At 42.9% G+C, this 16,849-nt stretch overlaps 1 protein-coding gene across 6 annotated transcripts in view; it reads left to right on the top strand.

The window, feature by feature from the left end:
- Nucleotides 1–16,849, top strand: part of SYT1 (synaptotagmin 1) — a 519,707-nt gene that overhangs the window by 115,747 nt on the left and 387,111 nt on the right. The window lies entirely within an intron of this gene.

Below are 16,849 nucleotides of genomic sequence, written 5' to 3'. Positions count from 1 at the left end.
CGTGCCTCCTTGATATTGATAACAGTGGTTTCTGTTAGTGCTTATCTGCTTTTGAGTCTGAAAATGGAATAGAGAAGGAAAATAGAAAGTAATAGCTACATGCTCTAGTTAGCGAGGCAGCCATCAAGGCTTTTTATCACACTAATATTTGGAAAAATACAGTATGCGTGTTGAAGCTTAGTTTTTCAGATATCTCAAGGAAACAGAGATTGCAAGGAACAGGTTTGGCACGGCAAATATGCCCACAAAGCAAAACAAATCATCATCCAAACAAGGAGTGATTGGTCTTGTGGGATTCTTTGTTACATTTTCCTGATAGCTTTCTGACATGTTAATTATCATGTTTATCTCGCTTGCTAGCTACAGTTTTTTGACTCTGTGGTGTACTTGATGTTTGGGTTTTTTCCCCAAACACAGCAGAGATGAGAAAAGAAGCCATTGTTAGTTTTTCAGTGTAACATGAACCAGTAAGTGTGGACAGTCAAGGTAAAGAAAACTGTAAAGAAAGGAACCCTGTATTCTTGTGTTTGCAAAATAGATTCTCTAAGTAATGAGCAGTTAGTAAAATGGAAGCAGAATTGAAAATATGGGTGAATTTGAATTCATCTGTAAAGGAAGTCATAAAATTCAGGAAGCATGGATAATGTAGGCACAGGTCAAGTGTTATATTGTGCTCCCTTTTAAATGAGTGGAAACATTGAAGACCTGTATTTTGAAATACAGTATAAAACACAACTTGTGCCTATAAAATATTCTTGTTTCCCTGCCACACCCTACCCCAGAGAAGTGTGATAAGTAGAGAGGTCCTCCAAGCTGCCTAGAGTGGCTGTGTGGGAAGCAGCCAACCAGGGCCCAGTAGGCTAGTATAAGAAGAGCTGCAGGGCCAGAGCAAGTTCAGTTCCTTGCTAGAACTGGACGAGAGTGGATGGTGCTCCAGGCTGGCTGCTGGGACTCCACGAGGACAAGGTCCTGAAGTAAGGGTGAAGAGTGTGTGGGAGCCACGGGGAAGTGGCCCAGGGAATTATAGCAGCAACACAGTTTATTTAAAGGGACATTGTGAACGGCTGCTATCTATAGGGTCCCTGGGCTGGGACCCAGAATAGAGGGCAGGCCCAGATTTCCCCTCCCCCCAAAGTCACTGGGAAAGTGGCCTGGACTTCGAGGCACCCCATAAACGGGACTGAACTGTAGTGGCCCAGCTGAAGAGCTGGGGCCAGAAAGGCCCTGAGAGGGCAAAGACACTGCGTCCAGGAAAGGAGCCCTGGAACACTGCTCTATTCCGGAGCAGGGATGAACTGAGAGACACATCACAGAGGGCACTGAGAGAGGCCCCTGTTGGACTTGTACCCCAAAAGGGGTTTGCGTTGCTTTTTTCACAGATGGACAGTATATGTGACTCAGCCAGAGGGCTGAATCGCTGAAGACCTGCCATAGAGAGAGAGTGCAGGCACATGCGTGGTCTATCAACCAAGCAAGATCATAACAAGCTTTAACAGGACTTTATTTTCAAAGTGGAAACCTCTTTACCAAGTGAAATAGTCCCTTGTGTAATAAATGCTGTGAGGTCTCTGCTATCTTCATGCAACATAACCTGGTGGTATGCACTCTGCAAATCAAGAGTAGAAAACATCTTTGCTCCACAGAGTTCTGCAAACACTACTTCTATTTGAGGAAGAGGATGACTGTCTATCACAATAGCTTTATTTGGCTCTCTTAAGTCCACACAAAGGCGAATGCCTCCACCCTTCTTCTGCGTCACAACTATAGGTGAAACCCATTTCGAGGAGTCGATCTCTTCAATAATGTCCTTTTGAACAAGTTTTCTAAGTTCCTCTGAAACAGCTTCCCTGACTGAAAATGGTAAGCGGCATAACTTCTGTCGTACAGGCATCACATTGTTCCGCATTTTAACTTTATGAAGAAACCCATAAGCACAGCCGAGTTTCTCCTCAACCTGGTGTTGTGTCCCAGCTGAAACTGGTGTGTTTACTGCAAGAGTGCTTTGCTGAGGAAGATCAATTCGTCCATTAACTACCCTGAGATTTAAAGCAGCCAATAAATTTCTGCCAAGGATGGGAGTGCCTTTGTGGACAATGTAGAACTCTGCAGTTACACAGCAATCACCAAAAGTAACCATTACTGGCAGGCAGCCATGTACTGGAATATGGTTTTTCAAATAGAACACCAAGTGAAGTTTGGGGTCAGTATGAGGCACATCTTTAAAGTAATGTGGATAGATGGAACCAGATGCTGCTGAGCCAGTGTCCAACATTAGCTGAATAGCGTGTGGTTTGCCTGAGGGTATGGCGGAAACGTTTACAGTGTACTTTATCTGTTCTGGAATATGTGCAGTAGTGATTTTGTCCACACTCAGCACAGTAACATCTGGTATTGTAACTGCATGCACCTGTTGATTGAACGGGCTACTGCGACACACTTTAGCAAAATGTCCAATCTTTTTGATTGCACTGAGATACTTTTGACAGACATCCTGTGTAGCTTGCAAGGTGTTGTGGGGATCCACAGCGAAAACATGCTTTTACTGTATTTTGAATTTGCTGATTTGGTGGCTTTTCATTAGTTTTCCTCTTGCAATTGTGTTTCTGCAGTGGTAGTGAACTTTTCCTGCAAAGGAGTCACAGCTTGGACTGTGCCTCCTGTATCCATGTTCATTATTTTGGCTTCAGCTGTAGCTGACTCAATCTGAGTAGCAATGGTTATTGTTTTTTCTAGTGTAAATTGTGGTTCTAGAAGTAAGCGTTCTCTTACATGAAGCATGGTTGTTTTCTCAATGAGCTGGTCTCTAATCATCTCATCTGCCATATTCCCAAAGTCACAGATTACAATCAGACTCCTCAGGGAAGCAATACACTGAATTATAGTTTCCCCTGGTTTCTGCTCACGCTGGTGAAATCTGGAGGGATTAGCTGCTACATTCACTTTTGGCACAAAAAAATTCTTTAATGCAGTGAGTTCAGTCTCATATTTATCATCTGCAAGGGGGAAAGTGTAAAATATACGCTGCCCTTCTGCTCCAAGGCAGTGGATTAGCAGAGCACGCTTTCTTTCTTCAGAAATCTCTGTAGCACTGATTGCAAGCAGATAAATCTCAAACGTATGGATCCAGGTAGTAAAAGCAATTGGAGGCTCACCTGGGCTTTGCAGAAAGGGTGCAGGTGGGTTAAGAGGCAGAAGATCCATCTTCGTCGCCAAAATGTTGCATCAACTAAGCAAGGTATTAACAAGCTTCAACAGGATTTTATTTTCAAAGTGGAAACCTCTTTACCAAGTTGCTGCTGCACCCTCTGTAGCTCTCTCCCAGCCTCTCAACTCCTCTCCCCTCCTTCCTGTTTCCTGTCCTTTCAGACTCCCTACAGCCAGTGCTCCCAGTTCTAATAATTACAAGCAACATCTAAACACCACAATGTGCTCGGCCAGGGGGCGCTCTTGAGAGGTGAGTGCAACCCTGTTACAATAATAAATACAGTATGGTGGTGTTTAGTTGACATTTTGGGGGTGAAAATCAAACAGTCTATAGAAATGTGAAATGCTGGTATTTTCAAAGTTTCAATTTACACAAAGGTTTAGTCTTAAAGAATATTAATTTCATTTTTATAGCTGTCACTTAGGAAACTATTTTGGTGGAAGCAAAATGTTCTTAATATACTGGGCCCTAACCAATGAACTATTGGATACATGCAGGCTATCAGTGCCTCTGTGTTGTTTTTTGTGAATGCAGCCCTTTATTTCATTTGCTTTTGTAATGTCCAAACCAAAACACTTTGTGTGACAGACTACATTCTTATGTTCACCTTTTTTTACAAAACTATGAAAAATTTTGTAGAAGTATGCCGGCTGAGGTGTCATTTGAAAACTCATAATCTGCTGAACATTATTGTTCTGGTAAAATATGCGTGGTGCCATTGTATGTAAAGTTTATAAGATTCTACTATATAACATTGCTATAACATGTTCCAAAGGTAGAAAAGCAGGCCCAAACCAGTTCTTCAGAGTCAAAAAGATACACTGATGCACTGGCCACGTATCGGCATAATCAAATGGACTATCCTGAACTATCACCTGGCTAATGGCCATTCTTTGGCAGAAAGAAGGGTGTAAGTGAGAACTTTACATATTGGCAAAGACACAACTGGGGTTTTTCCATGTGAACAGACTGTTGCCTGAGCCCCAACTGGAGGTAATCCTCAAATTGGGAAGAAGGGTATAAGAATGAGAAACAGAGTCACCCAAATCACCTCTTTCCCCATCTCTACTCACAACATCAACATCTGAAAGACAAAGGAAGCATCACTGAACTGGGGGGAAGTCCTGGCTGAAGCAATCCAGCCAGACTGCTGTTAGCTTATAGCGAGGAAACATCTTTTGCTTTTAACTACACTTAACTTGATAAATTAGGTATTAGTTTGTCTCTTATCTTTTATTTTCTTTGTGACCAATTCTGACTTTTATACCTCATTACTTGTAGTCACTTAAAATCTGTCTCTCTGTAGTTAATAAACTAGATGTATTGATTTTATCTAAACCAGTGTGTGTTTGGATTGAGGTGTTGGGAACCTTCACTTAAGATAACAGGACTGCGCATATCATTTCCCATTGATGAAATGTCAGACTTTCTCTGAGCTTGTATTATTCAGGATGGTGCTGGACAGTACAAGATAAACATTTCTGGGGGACTGTCTGGGACTGGGAAGTTGCTGGTGTCGTCCTATAATAATTAATGAGTGGCTAGCCAGAGCATTCATGTAATTCAGCCGGGAATGATGTTGCATGAACTGGCCAGGAGTGGTTGTTCTCACAGCAAAGAAGAGAATAACACATCCTAGCTTGGAGAATTGAGGGGACACAGCTGTTGAGCAGTCCAGATTGTACTCTGGGGAATATTGCACTTCGTTACACCCAAAATGAAACATTTCCAACTTTTTCAATTGGCTGACAATTCTGAAAAAATTTGGGTTTCGGTAGAGCTGACACTATTTTTCACTTTTTTGGAACTGCCTGCTAACCAAACAATGAGTTATTTGTACAGATGTGGCTTCTATTTCCATGCCTGCCTCCATCTTGTCAATGTCAGGGATTGAACAGGAACTTCCTGAGTTAACCACATGAGTCTGTATAATTTGATTTTAAAAGCCAAACTCCAAAATTATTAGCTGTAACATTCAGATATTCTCTCTGGATTGTGTATATAGTGGCAGGGGACATGTAACATGCACTGACCAGCATGGGGGTGGTGGGGGGAATCTGTGTGTAGTTACAGAGGGTGGGAAGAAATCTTTCTTTATTATGTGAGCCTCGCCAGGAGGTAGGACAGTTAGGTACATCTGATATATTGGCTCTTGTAAGTGAGCTCTAAAATCTACTGGAACAGCACTAAAAAAATTAAAATAAAAAGAAAAGATTAAAATAAAAAGAACAGGTGGAGACAGGACAGAGAGCTTCCATCACTTAACATCATTCCAGTTCTTTCTTTCTTAGAAACAGATGGCTGCAATAAAATGGGATTCCTTTCTATTTTATAAATCTTAGTACAGTATAAAGTAAATTTCATTCAACGGCAGCAAAATTGTACATATTTATGTAAGTGGGGGATGCATGATACTACTTCGGTGAGCTTGAAAATACTTTTCAAGTGAATAGGTTTCAGAGTAGCAGCCTTGTTAGTCTGTATTCGCAAAAAGAAAAGGAGTACTAGTGGCACCTTAGAGACTAACCAATTTATTTGAGCATAAGCTTTCGTGAGCTACAGCTCACTTCATCGGATGCATTCAGTGGAAAATACAGTGAGGAGATTTATATACACACAGAACATGAAAAAATGGGTGGTGTTATACACACTGTAAGGAGAGTGATCACTTAAGATGAGCTATTACCAGCAGGAGAGCGGGGGTGGGGGGGGGGGTGGAGAAAACCTTTTGTTGTGATAATCAAGTGGGCCATTTCCAGCAGTTAACAGGAACGTCTGAGGAGCAGTGGGGGGCGGGTGGGGGAAATAAGCATGGGGAAATAGTTTTACTTTGTGTAATGACACATCCACTCCCAGTCTCTATTCAAGCCTAAGTTAATTGTATCCAGTTTGCAAATTAATTCCAATTCAGCAGTCTCTCGTTGGAGTCTGTTTTTGAAGTCTTTTTGTTGTAATATTGCGACCTTTAGGTCTGTAATCTAGTGACCAGGGAGATTGAAATGTTCTCCGACTGGTTTATGAATGTTATAATTCTTGACATCTGATTTGTGTCCATTTATTCTTTTACGTAGAGACTGTCCAGTTTGACCAATGTACATGGCAGAGGGGCATTGCTGGCACATGATGGCATATATTACATTGGTGGATGTGCAGGTGAACGAGCCTCTGATAGTGTGGCTGATGTGATTAGGCCCTATGATGGTGTCCACTGAATAGATATGTGGACACAGTTGGCAACGGGCTATGTTGCAAGGATAGGTTCCTGGGTGAGTGATTCTGTTGTGTGGTGTGTGGCTCCTGGTGAGTATTTGCTTCAGGTTGGGGGGCTGTCTGTAGGCAAGGACTGACCTTTCTCCCAAGATTTGTGAGAGTGATGGGTCTCCTTCAGGATAGGTTGTAGATCCTTGATGATGCGTTGGAGAGGTTTTAGTTGGGGGCCAAAGGTAATAGCTAGTGGCGTTCTGTTATTATCTTTGTTGGGCCTGTCCTGTAGTAGGTGACTTCAAAAACAGACTCCAATGAGAGACTGCGGAATTGGAATTAATTTGCAAACTGGATACAATTAACTTAGGCTTGAATAGAGACTGGGAGTGGATGTGTCATTACATAAAGTAAAACTATTTCCCCATGTTTATTCCCCCCCCACCCACTGTTCCTCAGACGTTCTTGTCAACAGCTGGAAATGGCCCACCTTGATTATCACTACAAAAGGTTACAACCCCCCCCCCCGCTCTCCTGCTGGTAATAGCTCATCTTAAGTGATCACTCTCCTTACAATGTGTATGGTAAACATCCATTTTTGCATGGTCTGTGTGTATATAAATCTCCTCACTGTATTTTCCACTTTATGCATCCAATAAAGTGAGCTGTAGCTCACGAACGCTTATGCTCAAATAAATTGGTTAGTCTCTAAGGTGCCACTAGTACTTTTCTTTTTATAAGTGAATAGTTGTGTACAGCACACTATAACTGTAACTTGCACACATTTTTTCCAGTATATTTCTGCACTGCTGTTCATTCTGCTTCTCTTTTTCACCAGCAACAAAATGGCTCCTTCTGTGTTAATACATTTTCCATGTTTGCTGCTGTAAGCAAGATACATTCTGGTCTTTCTACACTCCATGTTTTAAAATGTGCACTTTGTCCATTTATAAGCAGCACAGGAAACTACCTAGCTTTAAAGTCTCGCATGAATTCCTGCATGGAAAATATCGCATAATTATAGTGAGAGATGTATATGCAGCTTTATGTTTAGAATGCAGGCTCATCCATATGGCCACTCAGACATGTTCTATCTTTAACAGCATAAGGAAGCTGGCTAGATTATTTTAAATTCCCAGATATTTTCCTCTGCTCAGTTCCTGTGATTCAGCTACTCCAGTTACAAAGGTTTCTTTCTCTTTTATTATGAATAACACAAGGCAGCTAGGGGTTTTTGTTTTTATTTTTGTTTGTTTGTTTTCATCATCACTTCCATCCTCTTCTTCAGCCTGCCTATTTCACAGTTCACTTACTAGTTGAGTACTGGAGGGTCTTCCAGAACCAAAACTTATTAGGATCAAAAACAAATGGGGCGGGGAGAGCACTGAATGGAGACGTATAAGAGTATTGGACAGACTGGCTTGAATAAAATAAGCACTGGTGCAAACCTTTACCCATCCCTAAACCAAAATGTGAAGCAAACACTTCGAAGGTTTGAAAAAGTTCAGAACCTCATTTACTTACCTGTTGCAGTGGATCTTTTGGGGGTGGGAGAGGGCTTTCTCCTGTCTCTGAAGAGGCGTACTTCCTTCTCCGTGGGACTGGTATCAGCAAGACCCACCAATCCTTCTGGGCTTTGGATACAGTATTTTTAAATGCAAATGTACCATATCACCAGTCTTCTGTATAACTTGTGCCCCGTTGTGTTCCTCTGAGTTTGTAAAATCCCCAGAACAAGTGTGAATCCCTTTCCCAAGGTTAGCAGGAAGGGAGGCAGCGATCTAATGTGCTCTGGAATTTTACTATCCATCACTGCTTTCCAGGAAGTTTCGGAGTACCTTTCCATTTTGAAATATAGCTCAATAGAACTGAGTTCCACATGGTGCCTACCTTCTGCATCCAGGTGGGGATGGGGAAAGCTGTTTACCTGACTGTCCTCTAAAGAGGAAACCTGCTTCCTGGCAAGGTAGCATGGACCAGTTGAGCCATTTCTCTCAGCTAAAGGGGATCTGCTAGATGAAGGCTGGTTAGATGAGAGGGTATTCTTTACTGGGGAGGGTGGTGCTGGGAGCCTATGGTTAGGACAGCTGAGAGAGAGATTTTGAATAAACATCTATAATTTCAGGTGCTTATCTAAATCTTTGAGGTTTGTCCACCACTAATGTATGTTATGTGCTCCCACCACCCATAATACGATCTCTTGCAGGAACATTTTGTTCAGTTAGTGACTTGGCCAGCCATGCCCTGATGAACAGTTAACATGAGTGCAAAGATGCAGTAATGCACAACATTAAGTCACTAAGATCAATTCAAAGTGCTTGACTTGTAATGTTACCACTTTACTTTCCTGCCATTGCTTTTGCAGCATGCTGAACATACTACTACCATTACCAGGGGAGAAAGGGCTTTTACAGCCTACATGACCAGGAGGAATTCTTTTTGATGCAATTTTTGCCCCTTCTGAACCTCTGCAGCAAATGCCCAAGAAAAAGCTTCAACTCTTGCTAAACTCATGTTTAGCAGCTGCCTCTTGGCAACGAGCCTCAAGTTTATCTGTGAAATTCTGCTGGGGATATATGGATATTTTTGGCTTTGATTTGTATCTTATGCAGAACATCATAAAGTAAAGACTTGTAATGGGCGGAAAGTGTTGGCCTAAACTACTCCACTCTCCGAACAAAGAAAGCTGTAGCTCACGAAAGCTTATGCTCAAATAAATTGGTTAGTCTTTAAGGTGCCACAAGTCCCCCTTTTCTTTTTGCGGATACAGGCTAACACGGCTCATACTCTGAAACGCTCTGAACGGATGTTGATGTTATGGGAGGAAGAGTTAAACTGGCTCTGAATTTTTATGGCAGGTGACTTATTTCCCTACTTCGATATAAGAGAAGTGGGAGTAACTCTCAAGAGAGATGGAGGATCTAGGGTGGAGGAACTAAGAAGTCTTGGGATAGCAGTCTCTTGGAGCAGTCAAGCCTGGGAAGAAGGCTTGAGTTGAACTTTATTTTTAATTCAGTTTTTTTGTTAGCAAAGCTAGACTCCAAGAAGGGGGTGAGGATATTTTTTCTACCCGATGTGCAGACTTAATTATAGAGTGGGTTCAGAAAGGTGCTGCTCACACACTCCTGTTGACATAAGTGGTGATGTCACTCGCGCTTAGGGAAGAAAGGGCCCTAACTCATTTGGGTCTGCTCTCCCCTTGCACTCATCTGTTCAATTCCCATTGATGCTAATGGGACTTTTCAATATGTATTGACAGGAGAATTAGACTTCCTTTTTTCTTCTGTCACTTGGTATTTATGTAGCTGGAGAGCTTGAATGCTTCACCGAGAAAACTGCTGTTTTGCTGATAGAACTAAGTGTAGCGCCCCTCTCCATCTGGTTACCTCCTTTAATGCCAATCCGCTTACAGGTTTTGATGGACAGGTCTGGGTTCTTTTGGATCCCGCCACCCACTCAGGTGTATCCTTTTTCTTTTTCTTTTTTTTTAAAATTATTTGGCAGTGCCTCCACCCCCCTAGCTCCTTCCTGGCAGGGTCACTAGGGCAGCTTGAGCAGAAAATTCTAACTACAGAGTAATCCCCACTTACTTGCCAGCTAGTTGGAGACTTCCAAGAAATAACACAAACACAAAAATATATTCAACACAATAATTATATTAAACAGGAGACAAAACAGGGTAAAATACTATTTTTAGGGTCACTGGTGCCCACGCTGCAAATACTCGTGACTTGATGTAGCAAATGTAAAATTAGTGTCCCGTTGGTACGCGTACGTTGCTGTGGCCCTTGATGACCTATAACCACAAAATTCTTCTCTGCAGTGGTTTAGCAGTGTGGCTGACTGGGTTCAGTACAGCCCAAAGGACTCACAAGTGGGAGAAGGTGGTAAATCCCTCCACAGGTGTAATATGCATCAGGTTACAAAATCCTCAAACCCTTACTCCCTGGCTTGAGGACACAGTTCAGGGAGCAGGGGGTACCTAAAACAAATTCCCTGACTAACTAAAAGATGGTGCACTCACAAACTCCATGAACAATCCTCAGGTTCAAAGATGACTCTGGACTCCTCAGTCACTGCAGAGGGGCTGCTCTCTGCTGGCAGGGATCCTCCTGAGGCAGGAGTCAGGTTGCGTCAGTCCCCGGATTTCCCCTCACCACAAAGGGGTGCAGGGGCTCAAGGTGTAGGTTACACAACTATACTAACATCCAAACGGTAGCCCCCTAGCCCAGCCTCCAGTTACACTCAGCAGGCAGCTTCCCTGGCCTAGCAGACAGAGCAGAGCTGACCATGTGGTGACTGGTCTCATCTAGGGAGCTGGATGGCAAACTCAGCCTGGCTGGGGAAGTTTTCCAGCAAATGCTACAAATTGGGAATCATCAGTGGGGAAGGAAAAACCCAGCTGAGGGATCTGCTGTCAGGTCCCTAGAGGCCTGTTCTCAGGGGAAACCTGCATGCAGGTCTGGGACTCACCAGCTCCCACCACAGCCAGTTCTGCCCTTTCCCTCGCTGGCTCCAGACTGACTCCAAAATGTCTTCTCCTTGGGAGGGCCTCTCTTTCCCCATTGGTTTCTGGGTGGACTCAGAGTCTGCCTTGGCTCCCCTTCCCTACGAGGGACAGTGTGTGCCTCTCCCTGAGCTGCCAGCAGGACAGAGTCGCAGGAATCTATGTAATCTCGGGGGTTACATAAATTTAAAGGAAAAATCAAATGGGGTTGACATAGGGGAGGCTGTTTTTTCTCTTTACTTCAGTGTACTTCAGTGCCCATCACCTTGAATTTCTTCCTAGATACTAACGGTACTTCTGCTGATGCACTGACTTCATTTTAACAAGTGTCTGTTCAGTCAGGACAGTGCTAGTGTTAATCGATTACATGGCTAGGGCCAGCAACCCCTAACCGCCAGTTAAGAGGTGACTGCTAGATTGAACACATCTTTTCTTGAACACCTAATATCACATAGCATCACTGCAGTATCAGTGCTAGCCTTGGGATTAGACATAGATTAAAATTATGTAACCCTTCTGCCATGGACTGTCTGCAGCAAAAAGGGCTGTGTTCAAATATCTAGGGGTTCCTCTTGAAATTTACAAATGCCACTGGTGCAAATCCCAACCCAGAAACCTTGGAGAAACTAAATACCTTCCCTGGCCAGCCTTAAGAAGCACTGCTTCCTCTCTTGCAAACACAATCTGTATATAACACAAAGAACTTTTATTAAGGGGGAAACAACCACAACATTAATTTGGGAAAAGAAAACAACACTAAATTTAAAGTATGTTTGTACAAATTGTAAGTAAAATGCTCACCTTGGGCAATAGTTCTTTGCCTCAGTCTCTTGGCCTGCTGGTTTCAACCTTGGATCGACAAACAGTCCTGGTTTGTTGTCAGTGGTTAGTGAAGGCCCAGAGCCAAGGAGTGCACTCAGGCAGGTCCATCTCAAGCCCCTGTAGTGGGGGAAGAAGGTCTGCCTGGCTTCCATGAAGAGACACTGTCTCTGCCGGTAGCCATGATGCCATCTCTGTGTTGTGCTGATGCCTCTAGCTGCACAACTGTCTTACGTGCTGTCGCTCCTAACCACCTCTGTATCACTGTCATTGCACCACTGTCTCCACACCTCACCCTGAGCATCTGTCACCTCTAGTCACCATTCCAGGTCTAGGTCTTCCAGCTCCTAACTCGGCTGTAGTGATCACAGCTCTTAGGGTTGCTGGATCCAGCTCCTTACCAATGGTCATTCAGCTCTGTCATTGCACTTGTGGGGAGTTCAGTAGTACTGTATATAGGACAACTGAGTAAAGCCCTTGCTACTAGGGATTCACTCCTCCCGATGAGGTAGGAGTCTGTCTTTCTAATTTCCATTACTCAGCAGTTTTGTTTAGGGCATATCTTCACTCAGGTCATATCAAGTATAGTTGTATTGTCCTTTTGTCACATAATAAGAATATTATTATTTATTTGTATTATTGTAGCACCTAGGAACCCCAGTCATGGATCAGGACCCCACTTTTAAGAATTTTAACCAAAATGCTCCCACTGGGAGGGAAAGTAAGAGACATGCAAATAAGGCCTGCTCATTCTGGCTCAGCCTGTCATTCATCAATAGAAGGCAGCAGAGAGCTTGTTCCCTGGAGCTGCCAAAGGTTTCCATATATTATCCTGCTGCTACTGTTGCTCTGTTTAAAGAGTTGTGTTCTTTACTGATTTCAGATAATTAAAAGTGACAATGAAGCTACTGACAAGCTTTGTGCTAAATTTCATTTCCCCAACCAGTTAGTCCATTCTGTGAATCATAATACTCATCATAAACTGTGTCTATGACGTAGATGTGTATGGGTCTATCTGTATGTGGAGAGAGACAGAGAACACAGAAACATAGCACTAGAGCTTTACAATTACGTTTATCCTGTGGGAAAGTAGTTTCTGTATTTTTGGGGTGGAGAGTAGTTTCTGTATTTTTGGACAGTTATTTTTATTTTAAAGTACCTCAGTGTTCAGTGTCTTGCAGAACATCCTCTGTAGGAACTGTGAAATCTTGAGGTTCAGAGGTGTGTGTGTGTGAGTGAGAGAGATTTATATAGTTATTCAAATGTATGCTCCATAAGAGTACCCATGCCTAGCTCTGACCACCCTTCACAGACTCTTAAAAATACAGATTGTGGCAAGTACCGACAGATAATAGTACCCTGGCAGCAGCATAAATATAACAAAAGCTTAATAAATCCGATCAAGAAAACCACAGCCAAAATCTTCCTCCATTCTTTGCATGATTTATATGGCTTTAAAAAGCAGTCTGTAACTGTCTACCATAACACAAACTTGCACTGCAGAAAGACAAAAGAATCTTGGACTTCTATGCGCCGAGTAATGGATAGCAATACTAAAGGTCAAACATCATGATGTCAGCTGCACTTTCAGACTCTGATTGTATTAATCAAAAGTAACATAATAAGCAGTCTAATATTGCATTCTTCATCCCTGTATACTGTAGCATTATTGCAGACCTTTAACTATTTTATGCAATACTAACCCAAGAACCAAACAATATAACAACCTATCTGCTGAGAAAGAAAAGACTGATGTACTGAATAACTGCTACCTTGTGGTGTTTAAATACATAGGAAGTAAAATGTTTGCTGCAGCCTCTTATGTTACAAATCATAGTTTTTCTTTTCACTTTTTACGTGGATTTTCTTGTAAAACCAATAAACTGGACAAAGCAAGATACAGCATATTGGAGTATACTTTTTGTCATAAAATGTCTAATCTCATAAAAGTGAGAGACTACTGGCACAGGCTAAGGCCAGAAATCATGTAGCTAACTGCTATATGAATTTCCTCACACAGTTCTGCCAATTTTGAGCTCAGTTCATACTGGTAAAACTGCTATTTCAATCCTACCCACTCTTGGGCAGAAACTCAGCCACATTAAACTATCCAAAGGGTTTGAATTGTGGACAGATATGTACTAGTTACCAACCTCATTTTTACTTTTTATCAAGCTCTAGTGTAAGCAGTGTCAGGATGAGCTCCACCCTGACATCTGGTGGTGAGGTGTGGCAAGTTGTGGAAAAGAACTTCAGGGGCTGATCTCATTTGCATAGACACACCCACCCTGCCTAGAATGAGACCATAGCTGCCCAAATGCTCACTTTGGCTGCTGTGCGATCCCCAGTGTCTCTGTTATTGGGGCAGGAAGAATAAATTGTTATTACCCTGACTATGGGAACTGTGCTTGGAACTGTACTTGGCCTTTTGTTATGATGGAGGGACTCACCATCAACTAAGTAGCACTCACTAGGCAAGGGTCATGGGTTCCAAAACTCTGTGAATTGAGAGAGGCTGGGGACAAGTATTAATACTTGGTGGTATGGGCCCCTTGGTGAGGGCCTTACATGCTAATTGCACTTCCTCCTCTCTCCACTGTGGAATATCAGAGCTAATTTTGATTTCATTAGAATCTAGTTACAGGCTGCTGAGCTCACTTTGGGCTAATAGTGCACCAGCACTGAGGCTCCCCTACTACAAGCTGAATTCACCAAAGAGCTGAACTGACTAAGAGCTGAAATCATTGAGCATTGTGTTAAGTAGTGGCGGAGCCTGAAGATATATTGTGGAGCAGTTTGCGGGACGGCTGGAGTGCCTTGTGGACAGGCTGGTGGAGCAGTTCATAGGACAGCGGGAGCGGCTGGTGGGATGCGGAGCAGTTCGTGGATTGGCTGGACGGCAGGAGCTGCGTGTGGGCCACAGAGCGGAGCTGAGCGAAGCAGTTTATGGTGCAGCTGGCGGAGCGGAGCAAAGGCCTATGGAGCTGTGGGGCGGTCAGCTTCAGATCATGTAAGGTGCCTCTTACCTCCGCCCCCATCTCCACCCAGGTTGGGAGGTAAAGCTCTGTAGATAAACTTTTGAACTCTGGGGCTGCCCTGACCAGGGACAGAGACTTTTGGGTCATTGAACTTTTGGGACTTTGGGTGATATGGGGTTGCTGGACTCAAGAACCAAAGGGAAAGGGCATGCCCCAATTTGCTTGGGGTGGGTTTTTTGTTCATGGGTTGTGTTATGAATCCTGTTGGTGGTGTTTCCCCAACATAATGCCACATTGTTTCTCTCTGATATTAAAAGGCTTTTTGCTACACTCAGACTATGTGCTTGCGAGAGGGGAAGTACTGCCTCTTGGAGGCGCCCAGTGGGGGTGGTATATATTTGTCCCAGGTCACTGGGTGGGGGCTCGAGCCGGTTTGCATTGTGCTATTGGAATGGATCCCCTAGATATTGAACCCGGCCCTTGTTGCTGCCAACTCTGACGGGCAGAAGGGTTACATTTTTGGTGTTGTGCCAGGTCTTGAGAAAGGACCATGCCTTGCAGTACATGTCCTTTTTATAACTAATGTATAGCTTTATACTGTATAACTACAAACCCAGGAGTCGGTACTGGGACCAGTACTGTTCAACATATTCATAAATGATCTGGAAAAAGGGGTAAACAGTGAGGTAGCAAAACTACTCAAAATAGTTAAGTCCAAAGAAGATTGCGAAGAATTATAAAGGGACCTTACAAAACTGGGTGACTGGGCAACAAAAGGGCAGATAAAATTAAATGTTGATAAATGCAAAGTAAAGCACATTAGAAAACATAATCCCAACTGGACGTATAAAATGATGGAAAGAGATCTTGAAGTCATTGTGGATAGTTCTCTGAAAACATCCACTCAATGTGCAGTGGCAGTCAAAAAAGCTAACAATGTTGGGAATCATTAGGAAAATGATAGATAATGAGACAGAAAATATCATATTGCCTCTATATAAATCTATGGTATGCCCACATCTTGAATACTGCATGCAGATCTCGGCATCCCATCTCAGAAAAAATATATTGGAAAAGGTACAGAAAAGGGGGGAAAAAAAAGATTACGGGTACGGAACAGCTTCCATATGAGGAGAGATTAGTAAGACCTTTCAGCTTGAAAAAGAGACGACTAAGAGGAGATATAATAGAGGTCTATACAATCATGACTGGTGTGGAGAAAGTAAATAAGGAAGTGTTATTCACTCCTCATAACTCAAAAACTAGGGGTCACCCAATGAAATTAATAGGCAGCAGGTTTAAAACAAACAAAAGGAAGTATTTCTTCATTCATAGGTTGACTGTACGTTGTAACTCTTTGCCAGAGAAGATTGTGAAGGCCAAGACTATAACAGGGTTCAAAAAAGAACTTAGATAAACTTATGTAGGATAGGTCCATAAAGGGCTATTAGCCAGGATGGGCAGGGATGGTGTCCCTAGCCTCTGTTCGCCAGAAGCGGGGAATGGGCGATGGGATGGATCACTCGATTACCTGTTCTGTTCATTCTCTTTGAAGCACCTGGTATTGGCCACTGTTGGAAGACAGGATACTGTGCTAGATGGTTCTTTGGTCTGACCCAGTATGGCTGTTCTTATGTTTTTAAGTACAATACCGACTATTTAGGGCAAGGTTCTACCACCCTTGACTATGTTGAGTAGCGCCTTACTTCACAAGTAGCCCACTGGTTTTAGTGGGAATAATCATGGATTAAGATGCTATTCAACATGAGAAAATGGCAGAATCTACCCCGTAAGGTCCTAGTCTTAAAAACCCTTAAACAACTAGTTCTTGTCAGCAGCTAATGAACTCACTCATCGGCAAGAAGTAGAAATAAATCTGAATGTAGTTAAAGTTACAGCATAGTGTTCATTAACTTTAGCAAGAGTTGATTTTGAGGGAAAATGTTGCTGTCATCCAATGTGTTAAATAAGCAATCATACCTTTTACCTGTGGTTTTCAAAAGGAGGCTGGATAACCATCTGTCTTAGATGGTTTAGACCCAAAAAATCCTGCATCTTGGCCTGGGGTTAGACTAGATGACCCTTTATACTGGCTCCCAGCCCTTGTAGCTGCTGGCTTGCCAATCCCCAGGCCAGGCA

This window comes from Caretta caretta, chromosome 1 (assembly GCF_965140235.1).
Source record: "Caretta caretta isolate rCarCar2 chromosome 1, rCarCar1.hap1, whole genome shotgun sequence".
Classification (NCBI taxonomy): domain Eukaryota; kingdom Metazoa; phylum Chordata; order Testudines; family Cheloniidae; genus Caretta; species Caretta caretta.
This window is presented reverse-complemented; position numbering and strand designations above follow the sequence as displayed.